The sequence below is a fragment of the Agelaius phoeniceus genome, assembly GCF_051311805.1.
Source record: "Agelaius phoeniceus isolate bAgePho1 chromosome W unlocalized genomic scaffold, bAgePho1.hap1 SUPER_W_unloc_1, whole genome shotgun sequence".
Classification (NCBI taxonomy): domain Eukaryota; kingdom Metazoa; phylum Chordata; class Aves; order Passeriformes; family Icteridae; genus Agelaius; species Agelaius phoeniceus.
This window is the reverse complement of record NW_027509866.1, coordinates 1033924-1055954: the sequence shown is the minus strand read 5'-3', so window position 1 is coordinate 1055954 and position 22031 is coordinate 1033924. Positions and strand designations below refer to the sequence as shown.

Here is a 22031-nt window from a genome sequence, read left to right as displayed (position 1 = left end):
AGGGGCACGGCCTGGGGAGGGGGGAAGGGGCTCAGCCCATGGCAGGGTTGCTTGGTTTGGTTTGGTTTGGTTTGGTTTGGTTTGGTTTGGTTTGGTTTGGTTGAGATGGGGGCCAGGGCCATGGCCCGCTGCTTCTTTGTTGACTGGAAACGAAAGAGGAAGTTCCTGGGTTTTTTCATAATTAACATTTGTGTTTCACAGAGGCGTGTTCAGTATCTCAGTGGTTTAACAGATTGTCAGTGACACAAAAAGTTTTACATTGCTTTTAAAAATTCTTGTCATGTATTACAACAGATATTCAATCAACAAAAAACACTTCTGAAAGCATTGACTTGGCCCATTCAACTTCACAAACTCTAAGCCTGTTAAATTTAAAGTTAATCAACATTTGCAGGAGCACAGAAACAGAAGAAGAAGATGCAGAAAGAGAAAAACTCAAAAAAGATACAGAGAAGCACACACACATCTACCAACTCCTGGATTCCAGCAGAGTTCCGATGGAAATTCCAAGAGGAGGTAGGGTCAAGATGTGTGCTTGCCTTGTGGTCAGCCTTCAATACACCTTGGTCTCCCTGGGCCCTTCCCCCAGGTGGGGCTTGGGCTCATTTGGTCCCTCAGGAGCTGGGCTGGGGCTGCAGAGGTGGCTGTGGAGCATTGCCTGTGCTGTGCCAGGGACTGGCAGCCACTGCTGGGCTGGGATAGAGGCTCTGGGGGGATTGGGGTTCCAGGGCAGGGCAGGGCTGGGCTTCCAGGGCAGGGCAAGGCTGGACCTGCACCTTCCTCCCCCCACATATGAAATGTTTCCAGCCAACAATCTCCTCCAATTTGTCACAACAGGCAATATTCAAGGTGGAACCCAAATTCTGGCCATGGGCATCTGGACTAGAAGGACAGTTGTTTTCCATAGAAGAAAAGCACAGAGCCTCAGTGTTTGGAGAGCCTCACTAGACCAAGGCCAGCCAGACTTGTCAGGAATGGAAGATTTTGTTTGGGACCAGACTTTGGATATAGGGAATATTAGAGGTGGAACCCCAATCTCAGCCATGGGCACCTGGAGAAGCAGGACAGTTCTTTTCCATAGGAAGGAAATCACAGAGCCTTCCCCACTGTTTTTTAAGACCGATGCAAAGTGACCCTTGTAAAACCACTGCAAGACAGACTTGTCCTGGCAATATCCCTATTGGAACAATCGCTGGATATAAGGAAATTTGGAGGTGAAATCCCAGTTCTGGCCACAGGTGCCTGGAGGAGGAGGACAGTTCTTTTCCATAGGAAGAAAAGCACGGAGCCGCAGTGCTTCAGCAGCAGATGAGATGAGACCCTCAACATGCCAGGGTCAGCTGGACCAGTCAGGCAGTCAACAGGAGGCCAAACCAGCCAGATCTGTTCTGTGTCCCCTTGGTTTGTGGGGCCCTACAGTGCCACAATCGTGCCTTGGATCCACGGGGCCCCGCCGTGCCATAATGGTGGCTTGATCCCATGGGGTCCAGCACTGTCACGATGGACCCTTGTTTCCATGGGATCCAGCAATGTCACGATGGCCCCTGGGTTCCAGAAGGCCCTGCAGTGTCACAATGGTCCCAATGATTCCATGAGGCCTTGCAGTGTCACAATGGACCTTTGGACCCTGGGGGTTTGCAGTGTCACAATGGTCTCCTTTGGCTCTACAGTGTCACAATGGACCATTGATGACAGGAGGCCCCTCTGTGTCACCCTGGAGCTTTGGTTCCATGCAGCCCTGCAATGTCACAAAGGCCTCTTGGTTTCACCAGGCCCCACAGATCACAATGGTCCCCTTGGTTCTTTGGGGGCTCCATGGGTCACAATGGTCTCACTGGTTCCATGAGGCCTCACAGTATCACAGTGCTTTGCTTATTCCCTTAGGCCTCATAATGTCACAATGGTCTCCATGATTCAATAGTGCCCCACAGTATAACAATGGTCTCCTTGGTTCCAGGAGGCAGTGAAGGGTCTTAATGATCTCTCCATGGTTCCATGAGGCCCAGCAATGTCACTGTGGTCTCTTTGATTCCATGAGGCCCCACAGCGTCACCATGGTCCCTTGGTCTCACAGGGCCCCACAGTGTCACAATGGTCCCATGGTCTCACAGGGCCCCACAGTGTCACAATGGTCCCTTGGTTCCATGGGCCCTGTGCTGCTGCATTCCCCCCTCCCCTTCTCAGGCCACCCTGCCAGCTGAGAAATGCTCCTTGGGGCTCGGCCTTGGCCAACAGCCCCTGGGCTCAGCTCCTCTGCAGCTCATCACAAACACTGTCTGCTCCAGGCACTGCTGCTGCCCAACCAGCTCCTGCTTTCTGGAGGAGCAGCCCTGGGAACTGCTTTTGTTCCCTCAGTGGCACAACATCCCTGTTCTCACACTGCCAAAGAAAGCTGTTGATGCCAAGTGCGGCCAGGATGAACCATTGCTGGGACTGAAGCCCCTCTCTTGGGGCCCTGCAAACAGCGCTCCAAAAGGAGCCCTTGGAGCTCTCCTGGGCCAGCGACTCCCTCTGAGTGGGGCCTCTCCCAGCCGGGAACTCTCCTGTTTGCTGCACTCGGGGATCCCCAACAACGACGGAGCCTGGGCCGATCCCCCCACTCCTCCAGGCTCAACCCTTCACCCTCTGGGGAGATGCCAAAGGATCCACAGGGAGCATTTCCTGCCCTCAGGGGAATTTCTCACAGGTGCCTTGCACTGACTCATTGTGTCTGTGTGCACACAGGAGTGCCTGTGCTGGGGAAATGTGGCAGAAATGCTGCTCTCTGAGGGGTTTGAGTGCCCTGGATAGCTGAGTCAGTCAGGCCTTGAGGTAAGGTTAAATCACAAGGTCTAAGTAAAGTTAAATGCTGCTAAGAGTTGTTCTTTTCCTAAGGTATTAAGTTCAATTTAATTTATTAGCTAAGTTGAATATTAAATGGTATTCCTCTGTTAAATTGCTAAGTCATATGTTTTAAGTTAGGTTAAATAGTGTTAAGTGCTGTTCTTTTGCTAAATTGTAAAATTGATGGTATCAGTTAAGGTTAAGGTGTAACTTAAGTCCTGTTAAGTTTGAACTCTGTTCAGCTTTTGGGCCATATTCCTTTTATCCTTGCCCTCACTCTCCTTGTGTCACACACACACAGGGACAGTTCTCAGTTCATTTCTGGTTTGATTGCCTGGATTTTGTTTGGTTTTGTTGTTGCTTTGTTTCCTTGGTGTGCCTGAAGTGTCCAGTCAGGAGCAGAGTGACTCTTGCCAAGGAACTTTGTGCTGCTGTCCCTTAATATTCAATCTGGTTTTTCCTGTTCCTTTGCTGGGGATTTTTTCAGCACTCTCAAGGCCTCGTTGGTAGCAGGGTGAAGGAGCCCTGGCCCAGGCTCCGGCCCTGGGGGACACGGGGACGCTGCCGGGGGGTCCCTGTCCCCCTGTGCCACCCCCAGGGCCCCGGCCCCCGTCCCCGTGTCAGGCTCTGGGGTCGATCTCGTGGAACATCCTCTGGGGGAGGCTGCGGCGCCGGGGGCGGGGGGACCCGGGGGGACAGGGGACCCCGCTGTGCACGAGCAGGGTTGGACTGCTCTGGGGGGAACTGTGAGGGGGGCCGGGGCAGAGTGACCTCCCCAGGGACCTCACACAGCCTCTGTGATGTCACACAGCCCCCGTGATGTCACACAGCCAACTATGAGATGTCACCCTATGATGTGATACAGCTGCTCTGTGATGTCACAGAAGTCTCTGTGATGTCACAGGCTGCTCTATGATATTACACAGCCACCCAGTGATGTCACAACCCCCTCTCTGATGTCACTGAGCCACTCTCTATGATGGCAGTCTGCTCTGTGGCCTCACACTATGATGTCACAGACAGCTGTGTGATGTCACAACTCCCTCAGTGATGCTAGAAAACCCTCTCTGTGATGTCATACTGCCACTCTGTAATGTCACAGCACACACTTTGACCTCACAGCCCCCTCAATGATGTCACACAGCCAAGCCATGATGTCACAGCCTGCTCTCTGATGTCACAGAATATCCGCTATGATGCTGTAGCTGCTCAATGATCTCACACAAAGAACTCTGTGATGTCATAGCCCAATCTGTGACCTCACACAGCCCACTCTGTGCTGTCACACAGCCCCTTGCTGACATCACAGCTGCTCTGTGCCTCCATGACACAGCCACAGAGGAGCTGCTGTGACACAGCCCCCTCTGGGACATGCCACAGCCCCTGCCAGTGCTGAGCCCCTGGGAGCTCTGTCTGTGCCCTGCTGGTGTCCCTGAGGGGCCCTGGCAGTGCCCCAGCCCTGCTGGGCTGTGCACAGGAGCTGCTCCTGGCCAGAGCTGTCTCTCTGCAGCTCTGCTGCCCTTGCCAGGAGCTGCCTCTGGGCCAGGAGCCCAGCCCAGCTCAGCAGCACAGACACAGCACAAGGGCTTTAATGACCCTCTGGGGCTTTGGTGCTCTTTGTGTCTGCCATGGCCAAAGTGCTGCCCAAGTTGGCTCTGTCAGGGCTGTCTTGCAGCTGCTGCCCATCCCTGTGCCCTGTTCAGCCCAGGCTGTCCTACGGTGTCCCTGCCCTGCGCCTCTGTCCCTGCAGGCTGTGGGCATCCCCCGGCTGCCCCACCTGGCTGGGCCCTTCCTTTGCTGACAGCTCTGCCTCCTGCCTGCCTCTGCCTGCCCGCACAAAGCCTCGGGCTGCTCCAGGCTCCTGCTGGGGGACGTGCTGCACCACAGCCCTGCCCTGACAGGGAAATTCCTTTCTCCTGGTGTCCACTCTGGGCCTCCTCAGCTGCCCTTGGTGCTATTATGTCTTCTTCAGGCTCATTTCCACTATGAAGAAACACTCCAGCCTCTCTGAAACCACCCTTCAATCCCTCCCAGGCTATTCCTGTTCTGTCCTCAGTCTCCACCCCGCTGAGCACAGAGCCCTCGGCCTCTCCCTGCTGGTTTTGTGATGAGGCCTCCAAAGCCCATCTTGGGAGATTTTTGGGTCCTCTCCAAGGTCTGTGGAAGTGGAAAAATAGTGATCAAAGTTATTTTCTCCCAAATCTTGCAGTGACAAAACAAGGGTCAATATCTTTAAACTGAATGAGGGTGCATTTACATTTGTTAGAAGAGGAAATATTTTGCAGTTATGAAAGTGACATGAAACTTCAACTGTTTTTCCAGAGAAGGGGATTCCCCATCCCTGGAATTGTCCAAGAGCAGGAGCTTTGTGCAACCTGATACAGTGAAAACCCCTGCCCTCCCCAAGGACAGAATTCCTGTAGTGTGGGTTCTCTGCTGTGCTGGGTGCCCTCACAACGCTTCTGGCCAGAATGTCTGCTGAGGGCAGCCAGGCTGCTGCAAGGGCAGTGCCCTCACAGCCATCACCATGGCAGCCCTGTCCCCTGGGCCTGGCTCTGCCCTTTCCTCTGCCCCTGCCTTGGCTCTGCTGGCATGAAGAGTTTTGTCATTGATATCTTGTCCCCAGGGTGCTGGGGCCAATGGCTTCCCAGTCAGGCTCCTGGAGCAGCAGTGGCTTTTCAGAGGCCAGCCAGGAATGAGCCCTGAGGCAGCAGCTTTGCAGTGGTGGCCACCAGGCCGGGCTGCCAAGGGAGGCTTCTGGCCATGGCCTGCAAGCAGCTGCTGCTGCCAAGGTGCCTTTGGTGCCTCAGGCTCTCCCTGGCACAGCTCCCAGCACGGCACTCTGCCCTTGTGCCCGAGGCCTTCCCTGTGCTGGGGCTGGCCTGGGGCTTTTCCTGCAGCGGGACCTGCCCTGCTGATGGCACAGGAAAGGCAGTTCCTGCTGGAGCAGGAGGCTCTGCCTGCAATGGCCTCCAACAACTCCAGCAAGGCCCTGTTTGCAAAGCCCCCAGTGGTAAATGAAGGAGGGGAGGGGTCACGCTGCTTTTGGGGTGAATATTGCAGAAACAAGTCTGACTCCTCCATCCCAAAGCTCAACATCCTCAGAGGGAGCTGAAGCTGTGACAGTGCTGGAAAATCCCCAGAGTAAGGAACAACCAAGTGACACCACTGAGAGCTTCTGCAGAGCTGCTGAGCTGGCCCAGGCTGGGCACACCTGACAGGGCAGCACCTCAGACTAGAAAAGCCCCATCCCAAATTTTAATGGCAGCATCCCCTGACATTTCCCTTCCTGGGGGGTGTGGAGATTCCTCCCTGCAGTCGGGACACCCCTCAAGGTCACTGCTTCAGGCTGAGCCAAAGGGATTTGCCCATGGTCATTGGTCTGTGGGAGTGACATCAATCTCTCCTTAAAAACAGCTTCTTTTCTTTTAATAAAATTGCTTTGAAATCCCTTCTGAGTGCTTTCTATAAATTAATATAATATAATATAATATAATATAATATAATATAATATAATATAATATAATATAAATGTTACAGCTCTTATTCCTTGGACTAAATATTTCTGATTAAGATAATTCTGTCTAATTGTTACCTTAATAGATAATAGAAATTTTTTATAAATCTATATGCTTTGTCATCCTTAAACCTGTGGGACAAATGCTAAAGGATAAATTTCACCTTGATAATTCTTTACCCATGAATTCTTTACCCATGAACTCTCCAATATCCATGGGATTGGAGCCAGCTGCTCCAAGGCTCCTCTCACAAAAGGAGATTACAAAGCCTGGAGGTCCTTGGGGGTATTTTTCTGTGAATATGAGAGTCTGGTCAGAGACACAGAAAGCAAGAGAGTTTTCCCATTAATTAGATTGGGAACCATTAGGAAGCTGGAGAGAAAGAATTGTAAATTATCAACAAGTGGTGTCTGTAATAGGTTGTTTTTTCCATAAAGTTGTTTACTGAAGGGGGTTGTCTTTATCAGCCAATCATGTGAAATGTGTTGATTAAATGACCAAAGAGACCCACCTGTAGAAAACCAAGGTCAAAAGGAAGAGGATTGAATAAATGGGTGGTTTTTAGCCCTTAGCCTTCTGATCTGAGTCTGTGTCATCTCTGACTCAATGGTGACATTTGGGGATCTGTGGGGCCTATTGGGGCTCGTTTCTGCACCTCATGACTCAACAGGAGCTCCTCTAATAAACACTGCCTGAAGCTCCCACTGTGCCCATGACAGGAACCCCTGTGAGTGTCTGGGACATCCCGGCTCTTTGGCAGCCTGGGGACTCCTGGGATGTCACCGTGGAGCCCCCGTGAGTGCCTGTGACAGATGGGTGCCTTTGCAGCCCAAGGTGCTCTGGGATGTCACCATGGAATGGCTGTGACTGCCTCTGACCACAGGGCTCTTTACCATCCCCAGAAAGCCCTGGGAGGTCTCCCTGGAGCCCCTGGCTCTGCCTGTGACATTCCAGCTCTGGAACAGCCTGGAGACTCTTGGAAAGATCCCATGGAACTCCTCTGAGGGCCTGTGACAAATCTGATCCTTAGCAGGCAACCATCACCAGCCCCCTGTTGCTGTAGTCAGTTTCCATGGAAACCATCACCAGCCCCTTGTTGCTATGGTCAGTTTCCATGGCAACCATCACCAGTCCCCTGTTGCTGTGCTCAGTCCCTTGGCAGCTCCATGGAGACCCCATGCCAGGGGTGGTTGCCATGAACACCAGGGCTGGCACCAGCTGGGATGCTCGGTTTCCACGGGCCAGGCTTCAGGAATGGGATTCCCCAATTTCCTGCTCCCGCTAAAACCGCGCTGCCCTCGCTGCCCTCCCGCCTCCCATGGAAAGCACAAAAGGCAAAGATCCCAGGCTGGGATAAGAACAATTTATTGGGAACAGCAACGAGATAAGGAAAAAATGCAACAGAAACAATATTGATAACAGAAGGGATAAATAAAACTTTGACAGGGAAAACTAAACACAACTGACTGTCTCTTCCCAGCCACAATTTCCCCTGTCTGGAAAGGATACCCTTCTCCTCAGGGACGGAGAGAGAGAGTCCCTTTCCTGCCCCTGGCAATGGCCTGAGGTGGGAGTGAATGTAATGAAAGGGCCATGGCCAGACTCTCATGTTCTTCCATTCCCACATCATGTCACGGGCAGGAAAAGGGACAGGTGTCTTCCCAGCATGGATCATGGGAAACACGGTTCCCCAGGACTCTTCCCGGTGTGGGTCCTCCCATGGGGGATGAAGATGGATTGGTGCATGAAGCTGTTCCTGCAGCTGGGGCATTTGCAAGCCTTTCCTTACTGGTGGCTCCGTTGGTGTCTGGTCAAGTGAGAGCTGCTGGTGAAGCTCTTCCCACACTGGGGACACTCGTAGGGCCTCTCCCCAGTGTGGATGTGCCAGTGGGTGAGGAGGGTGGAGCTGTGCTTGAAGCCCTTTCCGCAGTCTGGGCAGAGGAAGGGCCTCTCCTCTGAGGGAATCCGCTGGTGTTGGAGGAGCTGGAAGCTGGTGTGAAACCTCTTCTGGCACTCAGGACACTCGTAGGGCCTCTCCCCAGTGTGGATGTGCTGGTGCCTGATGAGGTGGGATTTCTTCTTGAAGCCCTTCCCACAGTCAGGGCAGTGGAAGGGCCTCTCCTCTGAGTGAATTCGCTGGTGGCAGAGGAGATGGGAGCTGGTGTGAAACCTCTTCTGGCACTCAGGACACTCGTAGGGCCTCTCCCCAGTGTGGATGCATTGGTGGATGATGAGGGCAGAGCTGCAGCTGAAGCCCTTCCCACACTCCCCACACTCACAGGGCCATTCCCCAGTGTGGATCATCTGGTGGCTGATCAGGGTGCTGCTCTTCCTGAAGCTCTTCCCACACTCCAAGCACTTGTGGGGCTTCTCCCCATTGTGAAGCTGCCCATGGACCACCAGTTCTTAGCTCTGGCTGAAGCTCTGTCCACCTTCCTGGCTCAGGGTGGGTCTTTCCTCCTCAGAGCACCCTGGGCTGGGTTTGGAGCCCCTCCTCCTGTGGGATCTCTGGGGCTTTTCCTTCACGTTGGAATTCTGCACCGTGGAGCCACTCAAACTGCCTCTTCCATGACGTTCTGCTGTGGGGATTTGTCCTCCCTGGTCTCCATCCTCAGCTCCTTGTCTGGGGGAGGAAGGACAAGGAGAGGATGGGATTTGCCTCCGTGCCAGAGGGAAGGGGAAGGAGATTCCTCCAGTGCATCCCCAGCAGGATGGGGTTGGCAGCAGGGTTGTCCTGGAGCCGGGGGCTGTGCTGGGCTGGGAGATGGAGCAGGAGAGAGGGGGAAAGGGGCACTGACTTTCTCCTCACCTGCCTGGCTGTCCCAGGGCATTGTGTCAGTTTGAAAAGACAGGTGTCTGCTAAGGAAGGCAGGAGACTCCCTTGAAATGGAAAATGTTAATCCCTTCACTTGGAATTATAATTTTCAAAACAAGGGGCCGTCAAGCAAAGTCTATGGAAATAGGAATAACAGTTCTTCAGAAGGAAAATTAAAAATACAAATGCAGTAGTACTAAAAACTACTTACAGAGTAAGAATATGACCTGACACCCTGTGGGTCAGAGTGTTGGTAGCACTCCTGTTAAATGGTGGCTGCAGTGCTCCTGCAGGGACAGATGTGGCTCTGTTGGAGCAGTGATCCTGTAGAAGGGTGGAGATTTCCTCTGAAGGTCCAGTTGTGGCGTCGATCGGCCTGGTCTTCCTCTGGGATCCAGTGGAGCTGAAAGCTGCTCTTCTGGGAATCTTGTGGGAAAAGGCTGACTCAGTTGTTCACATTCTCAGATTATATCCCGGTAGGAATGCTTGGCTCCTCCCTCTGGGCAGATCTTCTCACAATGGGATGATGGAATTTTTATCAGTGACACTCAATGGCCCATTAACAGAAGATATCTCCCTGGAGGGAGGATTCATGTGGAAGAGATAAAGTAAACTGCTCAATTAACAGATGATAATTGCCCCAGCTTTAACAGAGGGTAATTGAATACACACCCAGCTAAACCTGAGACACTGTTCCAGCCTTGGAAAGCAGGATTTGGTACCAGGATTCTTTAGGGAATGCAACCCTGATTGAAGGCAGAGATAGAATCTCCAGAGCCTGCATCCAGAAATGGACAGTTGTGTGATACTCATTTCAACATCTTCTCTTTCGGAATTATTTACTAATGATTGTTTGCTTTGCCTACCTAATATTTTTGTAATTTTTTGCAAATTTGCATTATCTAAATTACACTGTTCCTTAAGTTAAGTTGGTGTCTATGTCTTTGGTGCGGGCCCTGCCCACTGGCGAAACAGGGCCCAATCCTGCCTAAGTGTTACCTGGGGAGACAAAACCCTCACTGCAAATGTGCCCCCTTCCTCCTTGTTCCCCACACTTCATGCACTGATCATGATGTCCTATGGTCTGGGGTATCCCTGGGGTCAGCTGGGATCTCCTGTCCTGGCTGTGTCCCCTCCCAAGCTCCCCCACACCCTCAGCCCCTCCCCAGCGTGGCCGAATGAGGGGCAGGACAGGCCTTGGCTCAGTGCGAGCTCAGCAAGAACAAAACCATCTCTGCGTGCTCAGCCCTGTGCTTAGCCCCCGGGCCCGGCATTTCCTCCACTGCCTCCCCGGACCCCCTTTCCCACCCCTCTGCCCCACGGCCGCCGCAGCACCGGCTGACAATAGAAGCAATTCTGTGGCAATTCCAAGTTTCCTTGCTTCCTGCACAGCTCCAGCTCAGCTGCTGGCAGGTTACAATTAAAGAAAAGTGTAAATTTGGCCCATTAAAGATATTATTAAAAGGAATTGGAAGCTCTGTGTAGCTGTCACAAAGGTGACAGGGATGAAGAGAATAATGATTCTCACATTTGGCAAAAAACCCAAGCCTAGGAATTCAGTAGTTATTTGGGAATTTAGCTACTTGAGCTGGGCTTCTTGTGGGACTTTTAGCAGCCTTGTCTTCCTCACCATGTGGTGAATGAACCTTGTCAGTCTTGCTGGCATCATTTGCTTCATTTCCTCCAGTGATTTTAACAAACTTTTCAAGGAGGGACAACAAAGTATTTTCTTTACACTCCAGTCCCACAACAGCCATTTTCCTCATCAGTTCTCCCATAGGTCACTCAGACGAAGCTGCGTCAGTTTCCAAGAGTTTCTCCAGAGGGACCCACACCCTCCTCAGAGGAAGGAACCATGCTGTTGTCAAAGGCAACTGGGGTCAAACAACAGTGCCCTGAACTCACTGTGTCAAAATAATTTCACAATCTGGTTAAGAAAATATTAGAGAGATGCCATTTGCCCTGGAGAAGGGCACGTGTGACTTTGTCCCCTGTGTGTGTGGCCTTCCCGGGGTGGGGGTTTTACACTTGAGCCAGTTTGGGTAAGGGGGGTGGTGTTCACCCCCTGAGTAGGGATTCCCCCACTGTTTCAGGCTGCAATGTAAGATGGAACCAAATGCATGTTTTCAATGCCCATCTTCATCAACTGCTATACACAGGTGGGGCAGTGTTCTTGATCTCTTCCATGACTCAGCCCTGATAACGCCCTCCAGGGGAGATATCTTCTGGCAATGGGCCATTGAGTGTCACTGCAGGAATGATAAAATTCCATCCTCCCATTGTGGCATGCTCTGCCCAGGGGGAGGATCCAAGCATTCCTACCTGCATATAAGCTGAGCCTTGCAACACCAGGAGCAGCTTGCCTACTGGATTCCCAGAGGACAAGAGCTCCAGAACCACCACTGGACCTCCAGAGGAAGACCAGACCCTTCTACACGATCACTGCTCGGACAGAATCACGTGCATCACTCCAACAGGACTGCAGCCACCATTGAATGGGACTGCAGCCACCAGCCTGACCAGCAGGGTGTCAGGTTATATCCTGACTCTGTCAGTTTAAGGCAGTGTTTCTGCATCATTACCTCGATCTTCATTTTCTTATTAAATTGTAATTCTGGTTTAGACCCTCCCCAGGTTTGCCTTCAAACAAGTACAAAATTCAATGTACTTATCCCTTGTTTTCTTCTCAAAACAGGATTTTCCATCCCTTAAACTTGGCCAGATGGAGGAGGAGGCTGTGAGGAAGAAGAAGGTGCCCCAGGAGCCCCAGGCAGGTGAGGAGGAAGTCAGTGCCCCTTTCCCCCTCTCTCCTGCTCCATCTACCAGCCCAGCACAGCCCCCGGCTCCAGGACAACCCTGCTGCCAACCCCGTCCTGCTGGGGATGCACTGGGGGGATCTCCTTCCCCTTCCCTCTGGCACGGAGGCAAATCCCATCCTCTCCTTGTCCTGCCTCCCCCAGGGAAGAAGCTGAGGATGGAGACCAGGGAGGGCAAATCCCTGTGGCAGAACATCATGGAAGAGGCCAATTCCAGTGGCTCCACAGTGCAGAATTCCAACGTGGAGGACAAGTCCCAGAGATCCCACAGGAGAAGGGGCTCCAAACCCAGCCCAGAGTGCTCTGAGGAGGAAAGACCCACCCTGAGCCAGGAAGGTGGACAGAGCTTCAGCCAGAGCTCGGAGCTGGTGGCCAATGAGCAGCTTCATGATGGGAAAAAGCCCCACAAGTGCTTGGAGTGTGGGAAGAGCTTCAGGCAGAGCAGCACCCTGATCAGCCACCAGATGATCCACACTGGGGAATGGCCCTATGAGTGTGGGGAGTGTGGGAAGGGCTTCAGCTGCAGCTCCACCCTTTTGACCCACCAGTGCATCCACACTGGGGAGAGGCCCTACGAGTGTCCTGAGTGCCAGAAGAGGTTTCACACCAGCCCTGATCTCGCCAGGCACCGGCAGATTCACACAGAAGAAAGGCCCTTCCACTGCCCTGATTGCGGGAAGGGCTTCAAGCGCAAGTCCCACCTCATCAGGCACCAGCTCATCCACACTGGGGAGAGACCCTACGAGTGCCCCACGTGTGGGAAGAGGTTTCGGACCAGCTCAAATCTCCACCTGCATGAGCGGATTCACGCGGATGAGAGGCCCTTCTACTGCCCTGACTGCGGGAAGAGCTTCAAGCACAATTCCACCCTCATCAGGCACCAGCGCATCCACACTGGGGAGAGGCCCTACGAGTGTCCCCAGTGTGGGAAGAGCTTCACCAGCAGCTCTCACTTGAGCAGACACCAACGGAGGCACCAGTAAATGAAGCCCTGCAAGTGCCTCGATTGCAGGAACAGCTTCATGCACCACTCCAGCTTCATCCCCCATGGGAGAAGCCAGAATGGAAAGAGCCCTGGTGATCCATTTTCCCTGTGATCCATGCTGGGAAGACACCTGTACCTTTTCCTGCCCTTTGCCAATGACCTGATGTGGCATTGAAAAACATGAGGGTCTGGCCATGGCCCTGTCATTACATTCAGTCCCACCTCAGATCATTGCCAGGGACAGGAAAGGGACTCTCTCTCTCTCCCTGAGGAGAAGGGTGTCCTTTCCAGGCAAGAAATATTGTAGCCAGGCAGACCCTGTGAGGTGTGTTGTAGTTTTCCCTGTAAACAGTTTTATTTATCCCTTCTGTTATCAATATTGTTTCTGTTCCTGTTTGTTCCTTATCCCGTTGCTGTTCCCATTAAATTGTTCTTAAACCAGTCTGGAATCTTTGCCTTTTGTGCTTTCCATGGGAGGCGGGAGGGCAGCGAGGGCAGCGCGGTTTTAGCAGGAGCAGGAAATTGGGGAATCCCATTGCTGAAGCCCAGCCCGTGGAAACCGAGCATCCCAGCTGGTGCCAGCCCTGGTGGCCATGGCAGCAGCCTTGGGAGCGGGTCCCTGGCTGGGGCTGTGGGAACCTCTTCCCTCTGGTGCCCAGGGACAGGAGTGGAGGGAGCAGCTGCAGCTGAGTCGGGGCAGGCTCAGGTTGGATGTCAGGAAAAGGTTTTTGCCCAGAGGCTGCTGGGGCCCTGGCCAGGCTCCCCAGGGCAGGGTCCCAGCTCCAGGGCTCTCTGAGCTGCAGCAGCGTTTGGCCAGCGCTGCCAGGCCCAGGCTGGCATTGTTGGGGTGTCCTGTGCAGGGCCAGCAGTTGCACTGGAGGATCCTGATGGGTCCCTCCCAGCTCAGCCAATTCTGTGCTTCTGGGATCCCATGAGCCTGGGAATGGGGGGCTGCCAATGGTTGCCATGGCAACGGGCTCTGGCTGCAGGCCTGAGCTGGTGTCCATGGCAACCACCCCTGGCATGGGGTCTCCATGGAGCTGCCAAGGGACTGAGCACAGCAACAGGGGACTGGTGATGGTTGCCATGGAAACTGACCATAGCAACAGGGGTTTGGTGATGGTTGCCATGGAAACTGACCATAGCAACAGGGGGCTGGTGATGGTTGCCTGCTAAGGATCAGATTTGTCACAGGCCCTCAGAGGGGTTCCATGGGGACATTCCAAGAGTCTCCAGGCTGTTCCAGAGCTGGAATGTCACAGGCAGAGCCAGGGGCTCCATGGAGACCTCCCAGGGCTTTCTGGGATGGTAAAGAGCCCTGTGGTCAGAGGCAGTCACAGCCATTCCATGGTGACATTCCAGGGCACCTTGGGCAGCAAAGGCACCAATCTGTCACAGGCACTCACGGGGGCTCCACGGTGACATCCCAGGAGTCCCCAGGCTGCCAAAGAGCCGGGATGTCCCAGACACTCACAGGGGTTCCTGTCATGGGCACAGTGGGAGCTTCAGGCAAAAGCTTTATTTCTTTATTGGAGAAACTCCTGCTGAGTCATGAGATGGAGAAATGAGACTCAACAGACACCATGGATCCTCTACCCCCGCAGGGCCCCTAGACTTCTTAAATTCCCTCTAAGAGAGGAGACTGGGAGTGTGTGGATCAAATCCCAGCCCATGAATTTGTCCAAGGTTTATGTGTAAAAGATTGGACAGGTGGAATTGAACTTCAACCCAATTTGTCCCACAGGATTAATGATCGAACACCAGATAAATTTATATAAATAGAGCTCCAATTGATTCTGATCATGATCGGACAGAAAGATCTTAACCACAGTTATTTACTCCACAGTTCAAGAGCTAAAACAATAATTAGAATATAGAGTTCTAGGCAGCAATTTTGAAGTCAACAGATTGGGCTATGACACCACAGAGTTTGTTGTGTGAGGTCATTAAACAGCTATGGCATTATAGAGGGCATTCTGTGACATCACAGAGCAGTCTGTGACATCATGGAATGGCTGTATGATATCATAGAGCCAGGTGTGAGGCCAATGTGTGCGCTGTGACATTACAGAGTGGTAGGGTGACATCACAGAGAGGGCTTTGTGACATCACTGAGGGGATTGTGACATCCCACAGCTGTCTGTGACATCATAATGTGAGGCCACAGAGCAGATCTTGCCATCATAGAGGGTGGCTCTGTGACATGAGGGAGGGGGTTGTGACATCACTGGGTGGCTGTGTAACATCATAGAACAGCCTGTAACATCACAGAACAAATGGTGACATCGCAGTGTGAGTCTGACATCAGTCTTCTGTGACATCACAGAGCAACTGTGTAACATCACAGGGGACTGTGTGACATCATAGGAGGCAATGTGACATCACAGGGGGCTGTGCAGCATCACAGATGGCTGTGTGACATCACAGGGGCTGTGTGACATCACAGGGGCTGTGTGAGGTCACTGGGGAGGTCACTCTGCTCCGGCCCCCCTCACAGTTCCCCCCAGAGCAGTCCAACCCTGCTCGTGCACAGCGGGGTCCCCTGTCCCCCCGGGTCCCCCCGCCCCCGGCGCCGCAGCCTCCCCCAGAGGATGTTCCACGAGATCGACCCCAGAGCCTGACACGGGGACGGGGGGCCGGGGCCCTGGGGGTGGCACAGGGGGACAGGGACCCCCTGGCAGCGTCCCCGTGTCCCCCAGGGCCAGAGCCTGGGCCAGGGCTCCTTCACCCTGCTACCAACGAGGCCTTGAGAGCGCTGAAAAAATCCCCAGCAAGGGAGCAGCAAAAACAGATTTAATATTAAGGGACAGCAGCACAAAGTTCCTTGGCAAGAGTCACTCTGCTCCTGACTGGACACTTCAGGCACACCAAGGAAACAAAGCAACAACAAAACCAAACAAAATCCAGACAATCAAACCAGAAACAAACCAAGATCTGTCCCTGTGTGTGTGTGTGACAAAAGGACAGTGAGGGCAAGGATAAAAGGAATATGGCCCGAAAGCTTAACAGAGCTCAAACTTAACAAGACTTAACTTATACCTTATTTTTAACTGATACATTCAATTTTACAATTTAGCAAAAGAACAGCACTTAACACTATTTAACCTAACTTAAAACATATGACTTAGCAATTTAACAGAGGAATACCATTTAATATTCAACGTAGCTAGTAAATTAAATTAAACTTAATACCTTGGCAAAAGAACAACTCTTAGCAGCATTTTATTTCACATAGACCTCATGACTTAACCTCACTTACAGGCCTGACTGACTCAGCTATCCAAGGCACTCAAACCCCTCAGAGAGCAGCATTTCTGCCACATTTCCCCAGCACGGGCACTCCTGTGTGCACACAGACACAGAGTCAGTGCAAGGCACCTGTGAGAAATTCCCCTGAGGGCAGGAAATGCTCCCTGTGGATCCTTTGGCATCTCCCCAGAGGGTGAAGGGTTGAGCCTGGAGGAGTGGGGGGATCGGCCCAGGCTCTGTCGTTGTTGGGGATCCCCGAGTGCAGCAAACGGGAGAGTTCCCGGCTGGGAGAGGCCCCACTCAGAGGGAGTCGCTGGCCCAGGAGAGCTCCAAGGGCTCCTTTTGGAGCGCTGTTTGCAGGGCCCCAAGAGAGGGGCTTCAGTCCCAGCAATGGTTCATCCTGGCCACACTTGGCACCAACAGCTTTCTTTGGCAGGGTGAGAACAGGGATGTTGTGCCACTGAGGGGACAAAACCAGTTCCCAGGGCTGCTCCTACAGAAAGCAGGAGCTGGTTGGGCAGCAGCAGTGCCTGGAGCAGACAGTGTTTGTGATGAGCTGCAGAGGAGCTGAGCCCAGGGGCTGTTGGCCAAGGCCGAGGCCCAAGGAGCATTTCTCAGCTGGCAGGGTGGCCTGAGAAGGGGAGGGGGGAATGCAGCAGCACAGGGCCCATGGAACCAAGGGAGTATTGTGACACTGTGGGGCCCTGTGAGACCAAGGGTCCATTGTGACACTGTGGGGCCTCATGGAACTGTGGAGACCATTGTGACACTTTGGGGTGTCATGGAACCAAGGGGCCATTGTGACACTGCGAGACCCCATGGTCTCACAATGGTGCCAAGGGTCCACTGTGACATTGCAAGGCATCATGGAAACATGGGGAGTCCATTAAGACACTGCATAGCCTCATGGCACCAAGGAGACCATTGTGACACTGAGGGGACTCATGGAATCATGGAGACCATTGTGGTGCTATGTCGGCGAATGGAATAGGCAAAGCATTGTGACACTCTGAGGCCTTATGGAACAAGTGAGGCCATTGTGACACTGGGGGCCTGGTGAAACCAAGAGGCCTTTGTGACACTGCAGGGCTGCATGGAACCAAAGCTCCAGGGTGATATTGCAGGGCCTGATGTCATCAGTGGTCCACTGTGGCACTGTGGAGCCAAAGGAGACCATTGTGACACTGCAAAACCCCAGGATCCAAAGGTCATTGTGACACTGCAGGAACAGAGGAGTCCCGTGACATTGTGGGGCCTGTGGACCACGGAGACCATTGTGACACTGCAGAGCCTTCTGGAACCAAGGGTCCATTGTGACACTGCTGGACCCCATGGAATCAAAGCACCACTGGGACAGTACAGGGCCCCATGGAACCAAGGGGACCATGGTGATACTGCAGGACCTCATAAAAGCAAGGGAACACAGAACAGGTCTGGCTGGTCTGGCCTCCCGTTGACTGCCTGACTGGTCCAAATGACCCTGGAATGTTGAGGGTCTCTTCTCATCTGCTATTGAAACACTGGGGCTCTGTGCTTTCCTTCCCAATGGAAAAGAACTCTGCTTCTCCACCAGGTACCCAGGGCCAGAACTGGGATTTCACCTCCAAATTTTCTTGTATTCAGAGATTGTTCCCAGAGGAATATTGCCAGGACAAGTCTGTCTTGCATTGGTTTTAAAAGGGTCACCTCCCATCTGTCCCCAAAACACTGGGAAAGGCTCTGAGCTTTGCTTCCCATGGGAAAGAACTGTCCTGCTTCTCCAGATGCCCATGGCTGAGATTGGGCTTCCATCTCCAAAATTACCTACATCCAAAGATAGGACCCAGACAAAATATGTCATTTCTGACAAGTCTGGATGGCCTTGGCCTAGTGAGGCTCTCACCTTCCTTCCAAGCACTGGAGCTCTGTGCTTTCCTTCCTCTGAAAAAGAACTGCCCTTCTTGGCCAGGTGCCCATGGCCAGAATTGGGATTTCACCTGCAACATTCCCTGTTGTGACAGACTGGAGGAGATTGTCGGCTCCAAACATTTCGTGTGTGGGGGAGGAAGGGGCAGGTCCAGACTTGCCCTGCCCTGGAAGCCCAGCCCTGCCCTGCCCTGGAACCCCAATCCCCCCAGAGCCTCTATCCCAGCCCAGCAGTGGCTGCCAGGCCCTGGCACAGCACAGGCAATGCTCCACAGCCACCTCTGCAGCCCCAGCCCAGCTCCTGAGGGACCAAATGAGCCCAAGCCCCACCTGGGGGAAGGGCCCAGGGAGACCAAGGGGTATTGAAGGCTGACCACAAGGCAAGCACACATCTTGACCCTGGATCCTCTTGGAATTTCCATCTGAACTCTGCTGGAATCCAGGAGTTGGTAGCTGTGTGTGTGATTCCCTGTATCTTTCCTATTCCCACTTGTTGTAAAATTTTGAGCAACTTAAAATTGAACAGGCCTAGAATTTTTGAAGTTGAATGGCACAAATTAATGCTCTGAGAAGTGTTTTCTGTTGATTGAATGTTGTAATAAACCTTTTGCCAAAGTTTCTCTGATTTTCTAAAGTTTCCAGTAAAGGCTGTTTGGTTGTTTTCAGCTCCTGAGAATCTCTTGTTGGTATTTCTCCAGTACATACAACTCAGAGTAGACAATTGCAATTATTTTAAATGTCTCCTTGAGAGAATTGTTTGGGGAATGGGGGTCAGGGCTTGTGTGTCCTGCTTGGCCCAGCCCAGGCAGGGCTTTCCCAGCCACATTCCACACTCCATTGCCCAGCTGGAGCCACTGGTGCCTCTGAGTTGTGCTGCCCCAGCCCCAGGGACGCTCTCCTTGTCTGCCCATTCCACCACGGTCTCTGGGCAGGGATGGCCTCACTGGGGGCTGCTGACACCCTCAGCAACTTGGAGGCTGCTGCTGAATTTCCCTGCTCCAGAGGCTTGTTCAGCCTTCAGCTCTTGAGTGCAGGAATTCAGTGTCCCTGGGCTCATGAACATTCAGAACACCTGAACAAGCCAAGCCTCTGGGAATAATTTGATTTAAGTTTCCAAATCTTCTGTGGTTAATTTGACAGATTTCAGTAGTGTATTCAAAGTGAATGTATTTTATTTACAACAACAGTAAGAAAAGATTTTTTTAGGTGCTGTTTAGGGTTTTTTTTTCCTGTTAATACATTGAAATGTGCAATCTCCAATTGACACTGAATCCAAGTAACTCCTCAAGCAGTTAAATAGATATGAAAATCGATCAGACTCTGTCCCTACCCCCAGCCCACCATTTCCCCCATCCAAGCCCTGGCACTCAGAGCAGCCTTGTGCAAATCTGAGCTCCCTCCAGCCCAGGCTGCACCTGCAGCTTTCAGCTCCTTGGCTCCAACTCCCACCTGCTTTCCTTGCAGAAGGAGCTGCCCGAGACACAGAGGGATGTTCATTTCTTGTCAGCCAACAAAGGCAAGGGAAGGCACAGCTCCATCAAATGCAAAAGTCATTCTTCTCCCTGGCTGTGCCCTCCTCCTGATCCCCACAGCCTGTCCTGTTTCCTTCATCCCTGCATTGCCAGGCACTCTCTGGGACAAGGGAGCTCTGCTCTGGGGATGGAGGGAGGTGCAAGTGCCACCACTGGAGTGGGAACCACAACTCATCAGGTTTGTGTCCTTTGGGGGTCGGGAACTGGTGAGACTCAGGGGCACAGAAAGTTTCTCTTCATGGCCAACAGACCATGGTTGAACAGGAATTTAATAACAATCATGCTCTTCCCTGAGCTATGTACAACATCCCAGCAGTGAGTCCACCATCCACAAGGGATTTCCATCCTAAAAGTAATTTTAGACAAGCATGGTTCTGTGATAGATATAAACACAATCAACTTCTTGTATCAGGATGCTCATCCTGGAGTTGGGGCAAAAGAGCTCCAACAATTCCTGATTTGCAAAGCTGTCAGTGGTGGATGGAGAAGGGAGGTAAGGCTGCTCTTGGTGTTGAGGAAATGCTGAAAGCAGCCTGACTCATTTCATCTCCTCCTCTCCTGGCTGATCTCCCCTCTTTCCCCTCCCACCCATTGGCTTTTGTCTCCCACCAGGCCCCCGGTGAAGAGCCTGGCTCTGTGTTCTCCATCCCCTCCTCGCTGGCACTGCCAGGCTGGGATGAGGAGCCCCTCAGCCTTCCCTGCTCTGGGCTGGACAAGCCCAGCTCCCTCAGCCTCTGCTCACAGCCCAGGGGCTGCAGCCCCACCTTGGAGGCCCTTCCCAGACCCTGCTCCAGCTGCCAGACATCTTTCCTGCCCTGGGCAACCCAACCCAGGCCACAGTGACCTGGATAATCCCCGTCCTTGATGTCCTGGTCACACAGCCCTGGCCCCTTGTCCCCATGTCAGGCTCTGGGGTGGATCCTGTGGAACATCCTTTGGTGGAGGCTGTGGCTCCAGGTGGGCCGGGGGGATCCCGGGGGACAGGGACCCTGCTGGGCATGGACAGCATTGGACTTGTTGGGAGAAACTGTGAGGGGGAGCTGGGGCCGAGTGACCAACCCAGTGACCTGACACAGCCCTGCTGGGATGGCACACAGCCCCTCTGGGATGTCACACAGCCCCTCTGGGATGTCACACAGCCCTGCTGGGATGTCACACAGCCCTGCTGGGATGGCACACAGCCCCTCTGGGATGTCACACAGCCCCTCTGGGATGTCACAGCCTGCTCTGTGAGCTCACAGCCCCTTCTCTAATGTCACACAGCTGGTCTCTGATGTCACAGCCAATTCTGTGATGTCATAGTCTGCTCTATGATGTCAGAATTCTGCCGTGTGGCATCACAGATATGGCCTATGATGTCATAGCTTCTCTATGATCTCACATTACCCACTCTGTGATGTCATAGCCCACTCTGTGATCTCATGTTACCAGATGATCAATTGCCTACACCAGGTGAGCTGACACCTGGAGCTTGTTCTCCACATCCCCAGGCCTATGGAAGCCACACAAGGCCCATTGTATGAGAAGGGGAACTGGAAGTTCAGCAGCCTCAGCAGTGTCCTGCCAGCTCAGCCACTGGAACATTGGGGTCCACGACCACCAGGGACCACCAGAGAGACCCCCAGGACAGAAGAACACATGGGTAAAGGGGCGAGGAAATATGCTAATGATTTTGGGGAAATGATTATCATATGTGTGTTTAGTCCAAGACAATCAATGAATATGTGAGCAAAATACAGAAAATAAACAGAAACTTTCCTGTACTCAGCCTGCACAGCTTTGGGTGGAGCTCTCCCCCGTGCATCCAGCAGAATAAAGAATGCTGCTTCTTAATGCTACATTGGGGCTAAAAAGAGTTTTCTCTTTCACTGAATTTTTGGTAACACTCCCACTGCCAAGGAAAGCTCTGTCTGCTGCTGTTCACAGAAAGAGAAGGGCTGGGGGCAGATGTGGGGCTCAGAGGGTGCCTGGGGCACAGTGACCATGAAATAATCAAGTCTTCAATGTTCTGTGAAAGAAGGAGGGGCAGCAACAAAACTTCTGCACTGGAATTAGGAAGGGCAGACTTTGGCCTGTTTAGGATGCTGATTTGGGGAGTATTGAATCAGGTACTGATATTTTAAAGAGAAAGAGCCCTTAAAAACAAAGGGGTCCAGGAAGGATGGACACATTTCAAGAAAGTAATTTTAAGGGGAAGGAGCAGCCTGTCCCAGTGTGGCAAAAGATGAGCTGGTGAGGAAAAGGACTGGCCTGGCTCCACATGGAGCTTTTGTGGGAAGTTAAGGGAAAAAAGAGGATGCATCATTTTGAAAAGAGAAACAGGCAACTCAGCAAGTGTTTAAGGATGTTGTTAGGTTATGCACAAAGAAGAGGAAAGAGGTGAAAGCC

The 22031-nt window shown here is 52.6% G+C and overlaps 1 pseudogene; it reads right to left on the bottom strand.

The window, feature by feature from the left end:
* Positions 1-22031, bottom strand: part of LOC129133491 (uncharacterized) — a 264314-nt pseudogene that overhangs the window by 227762 nt on the left and 14521 nt on the right.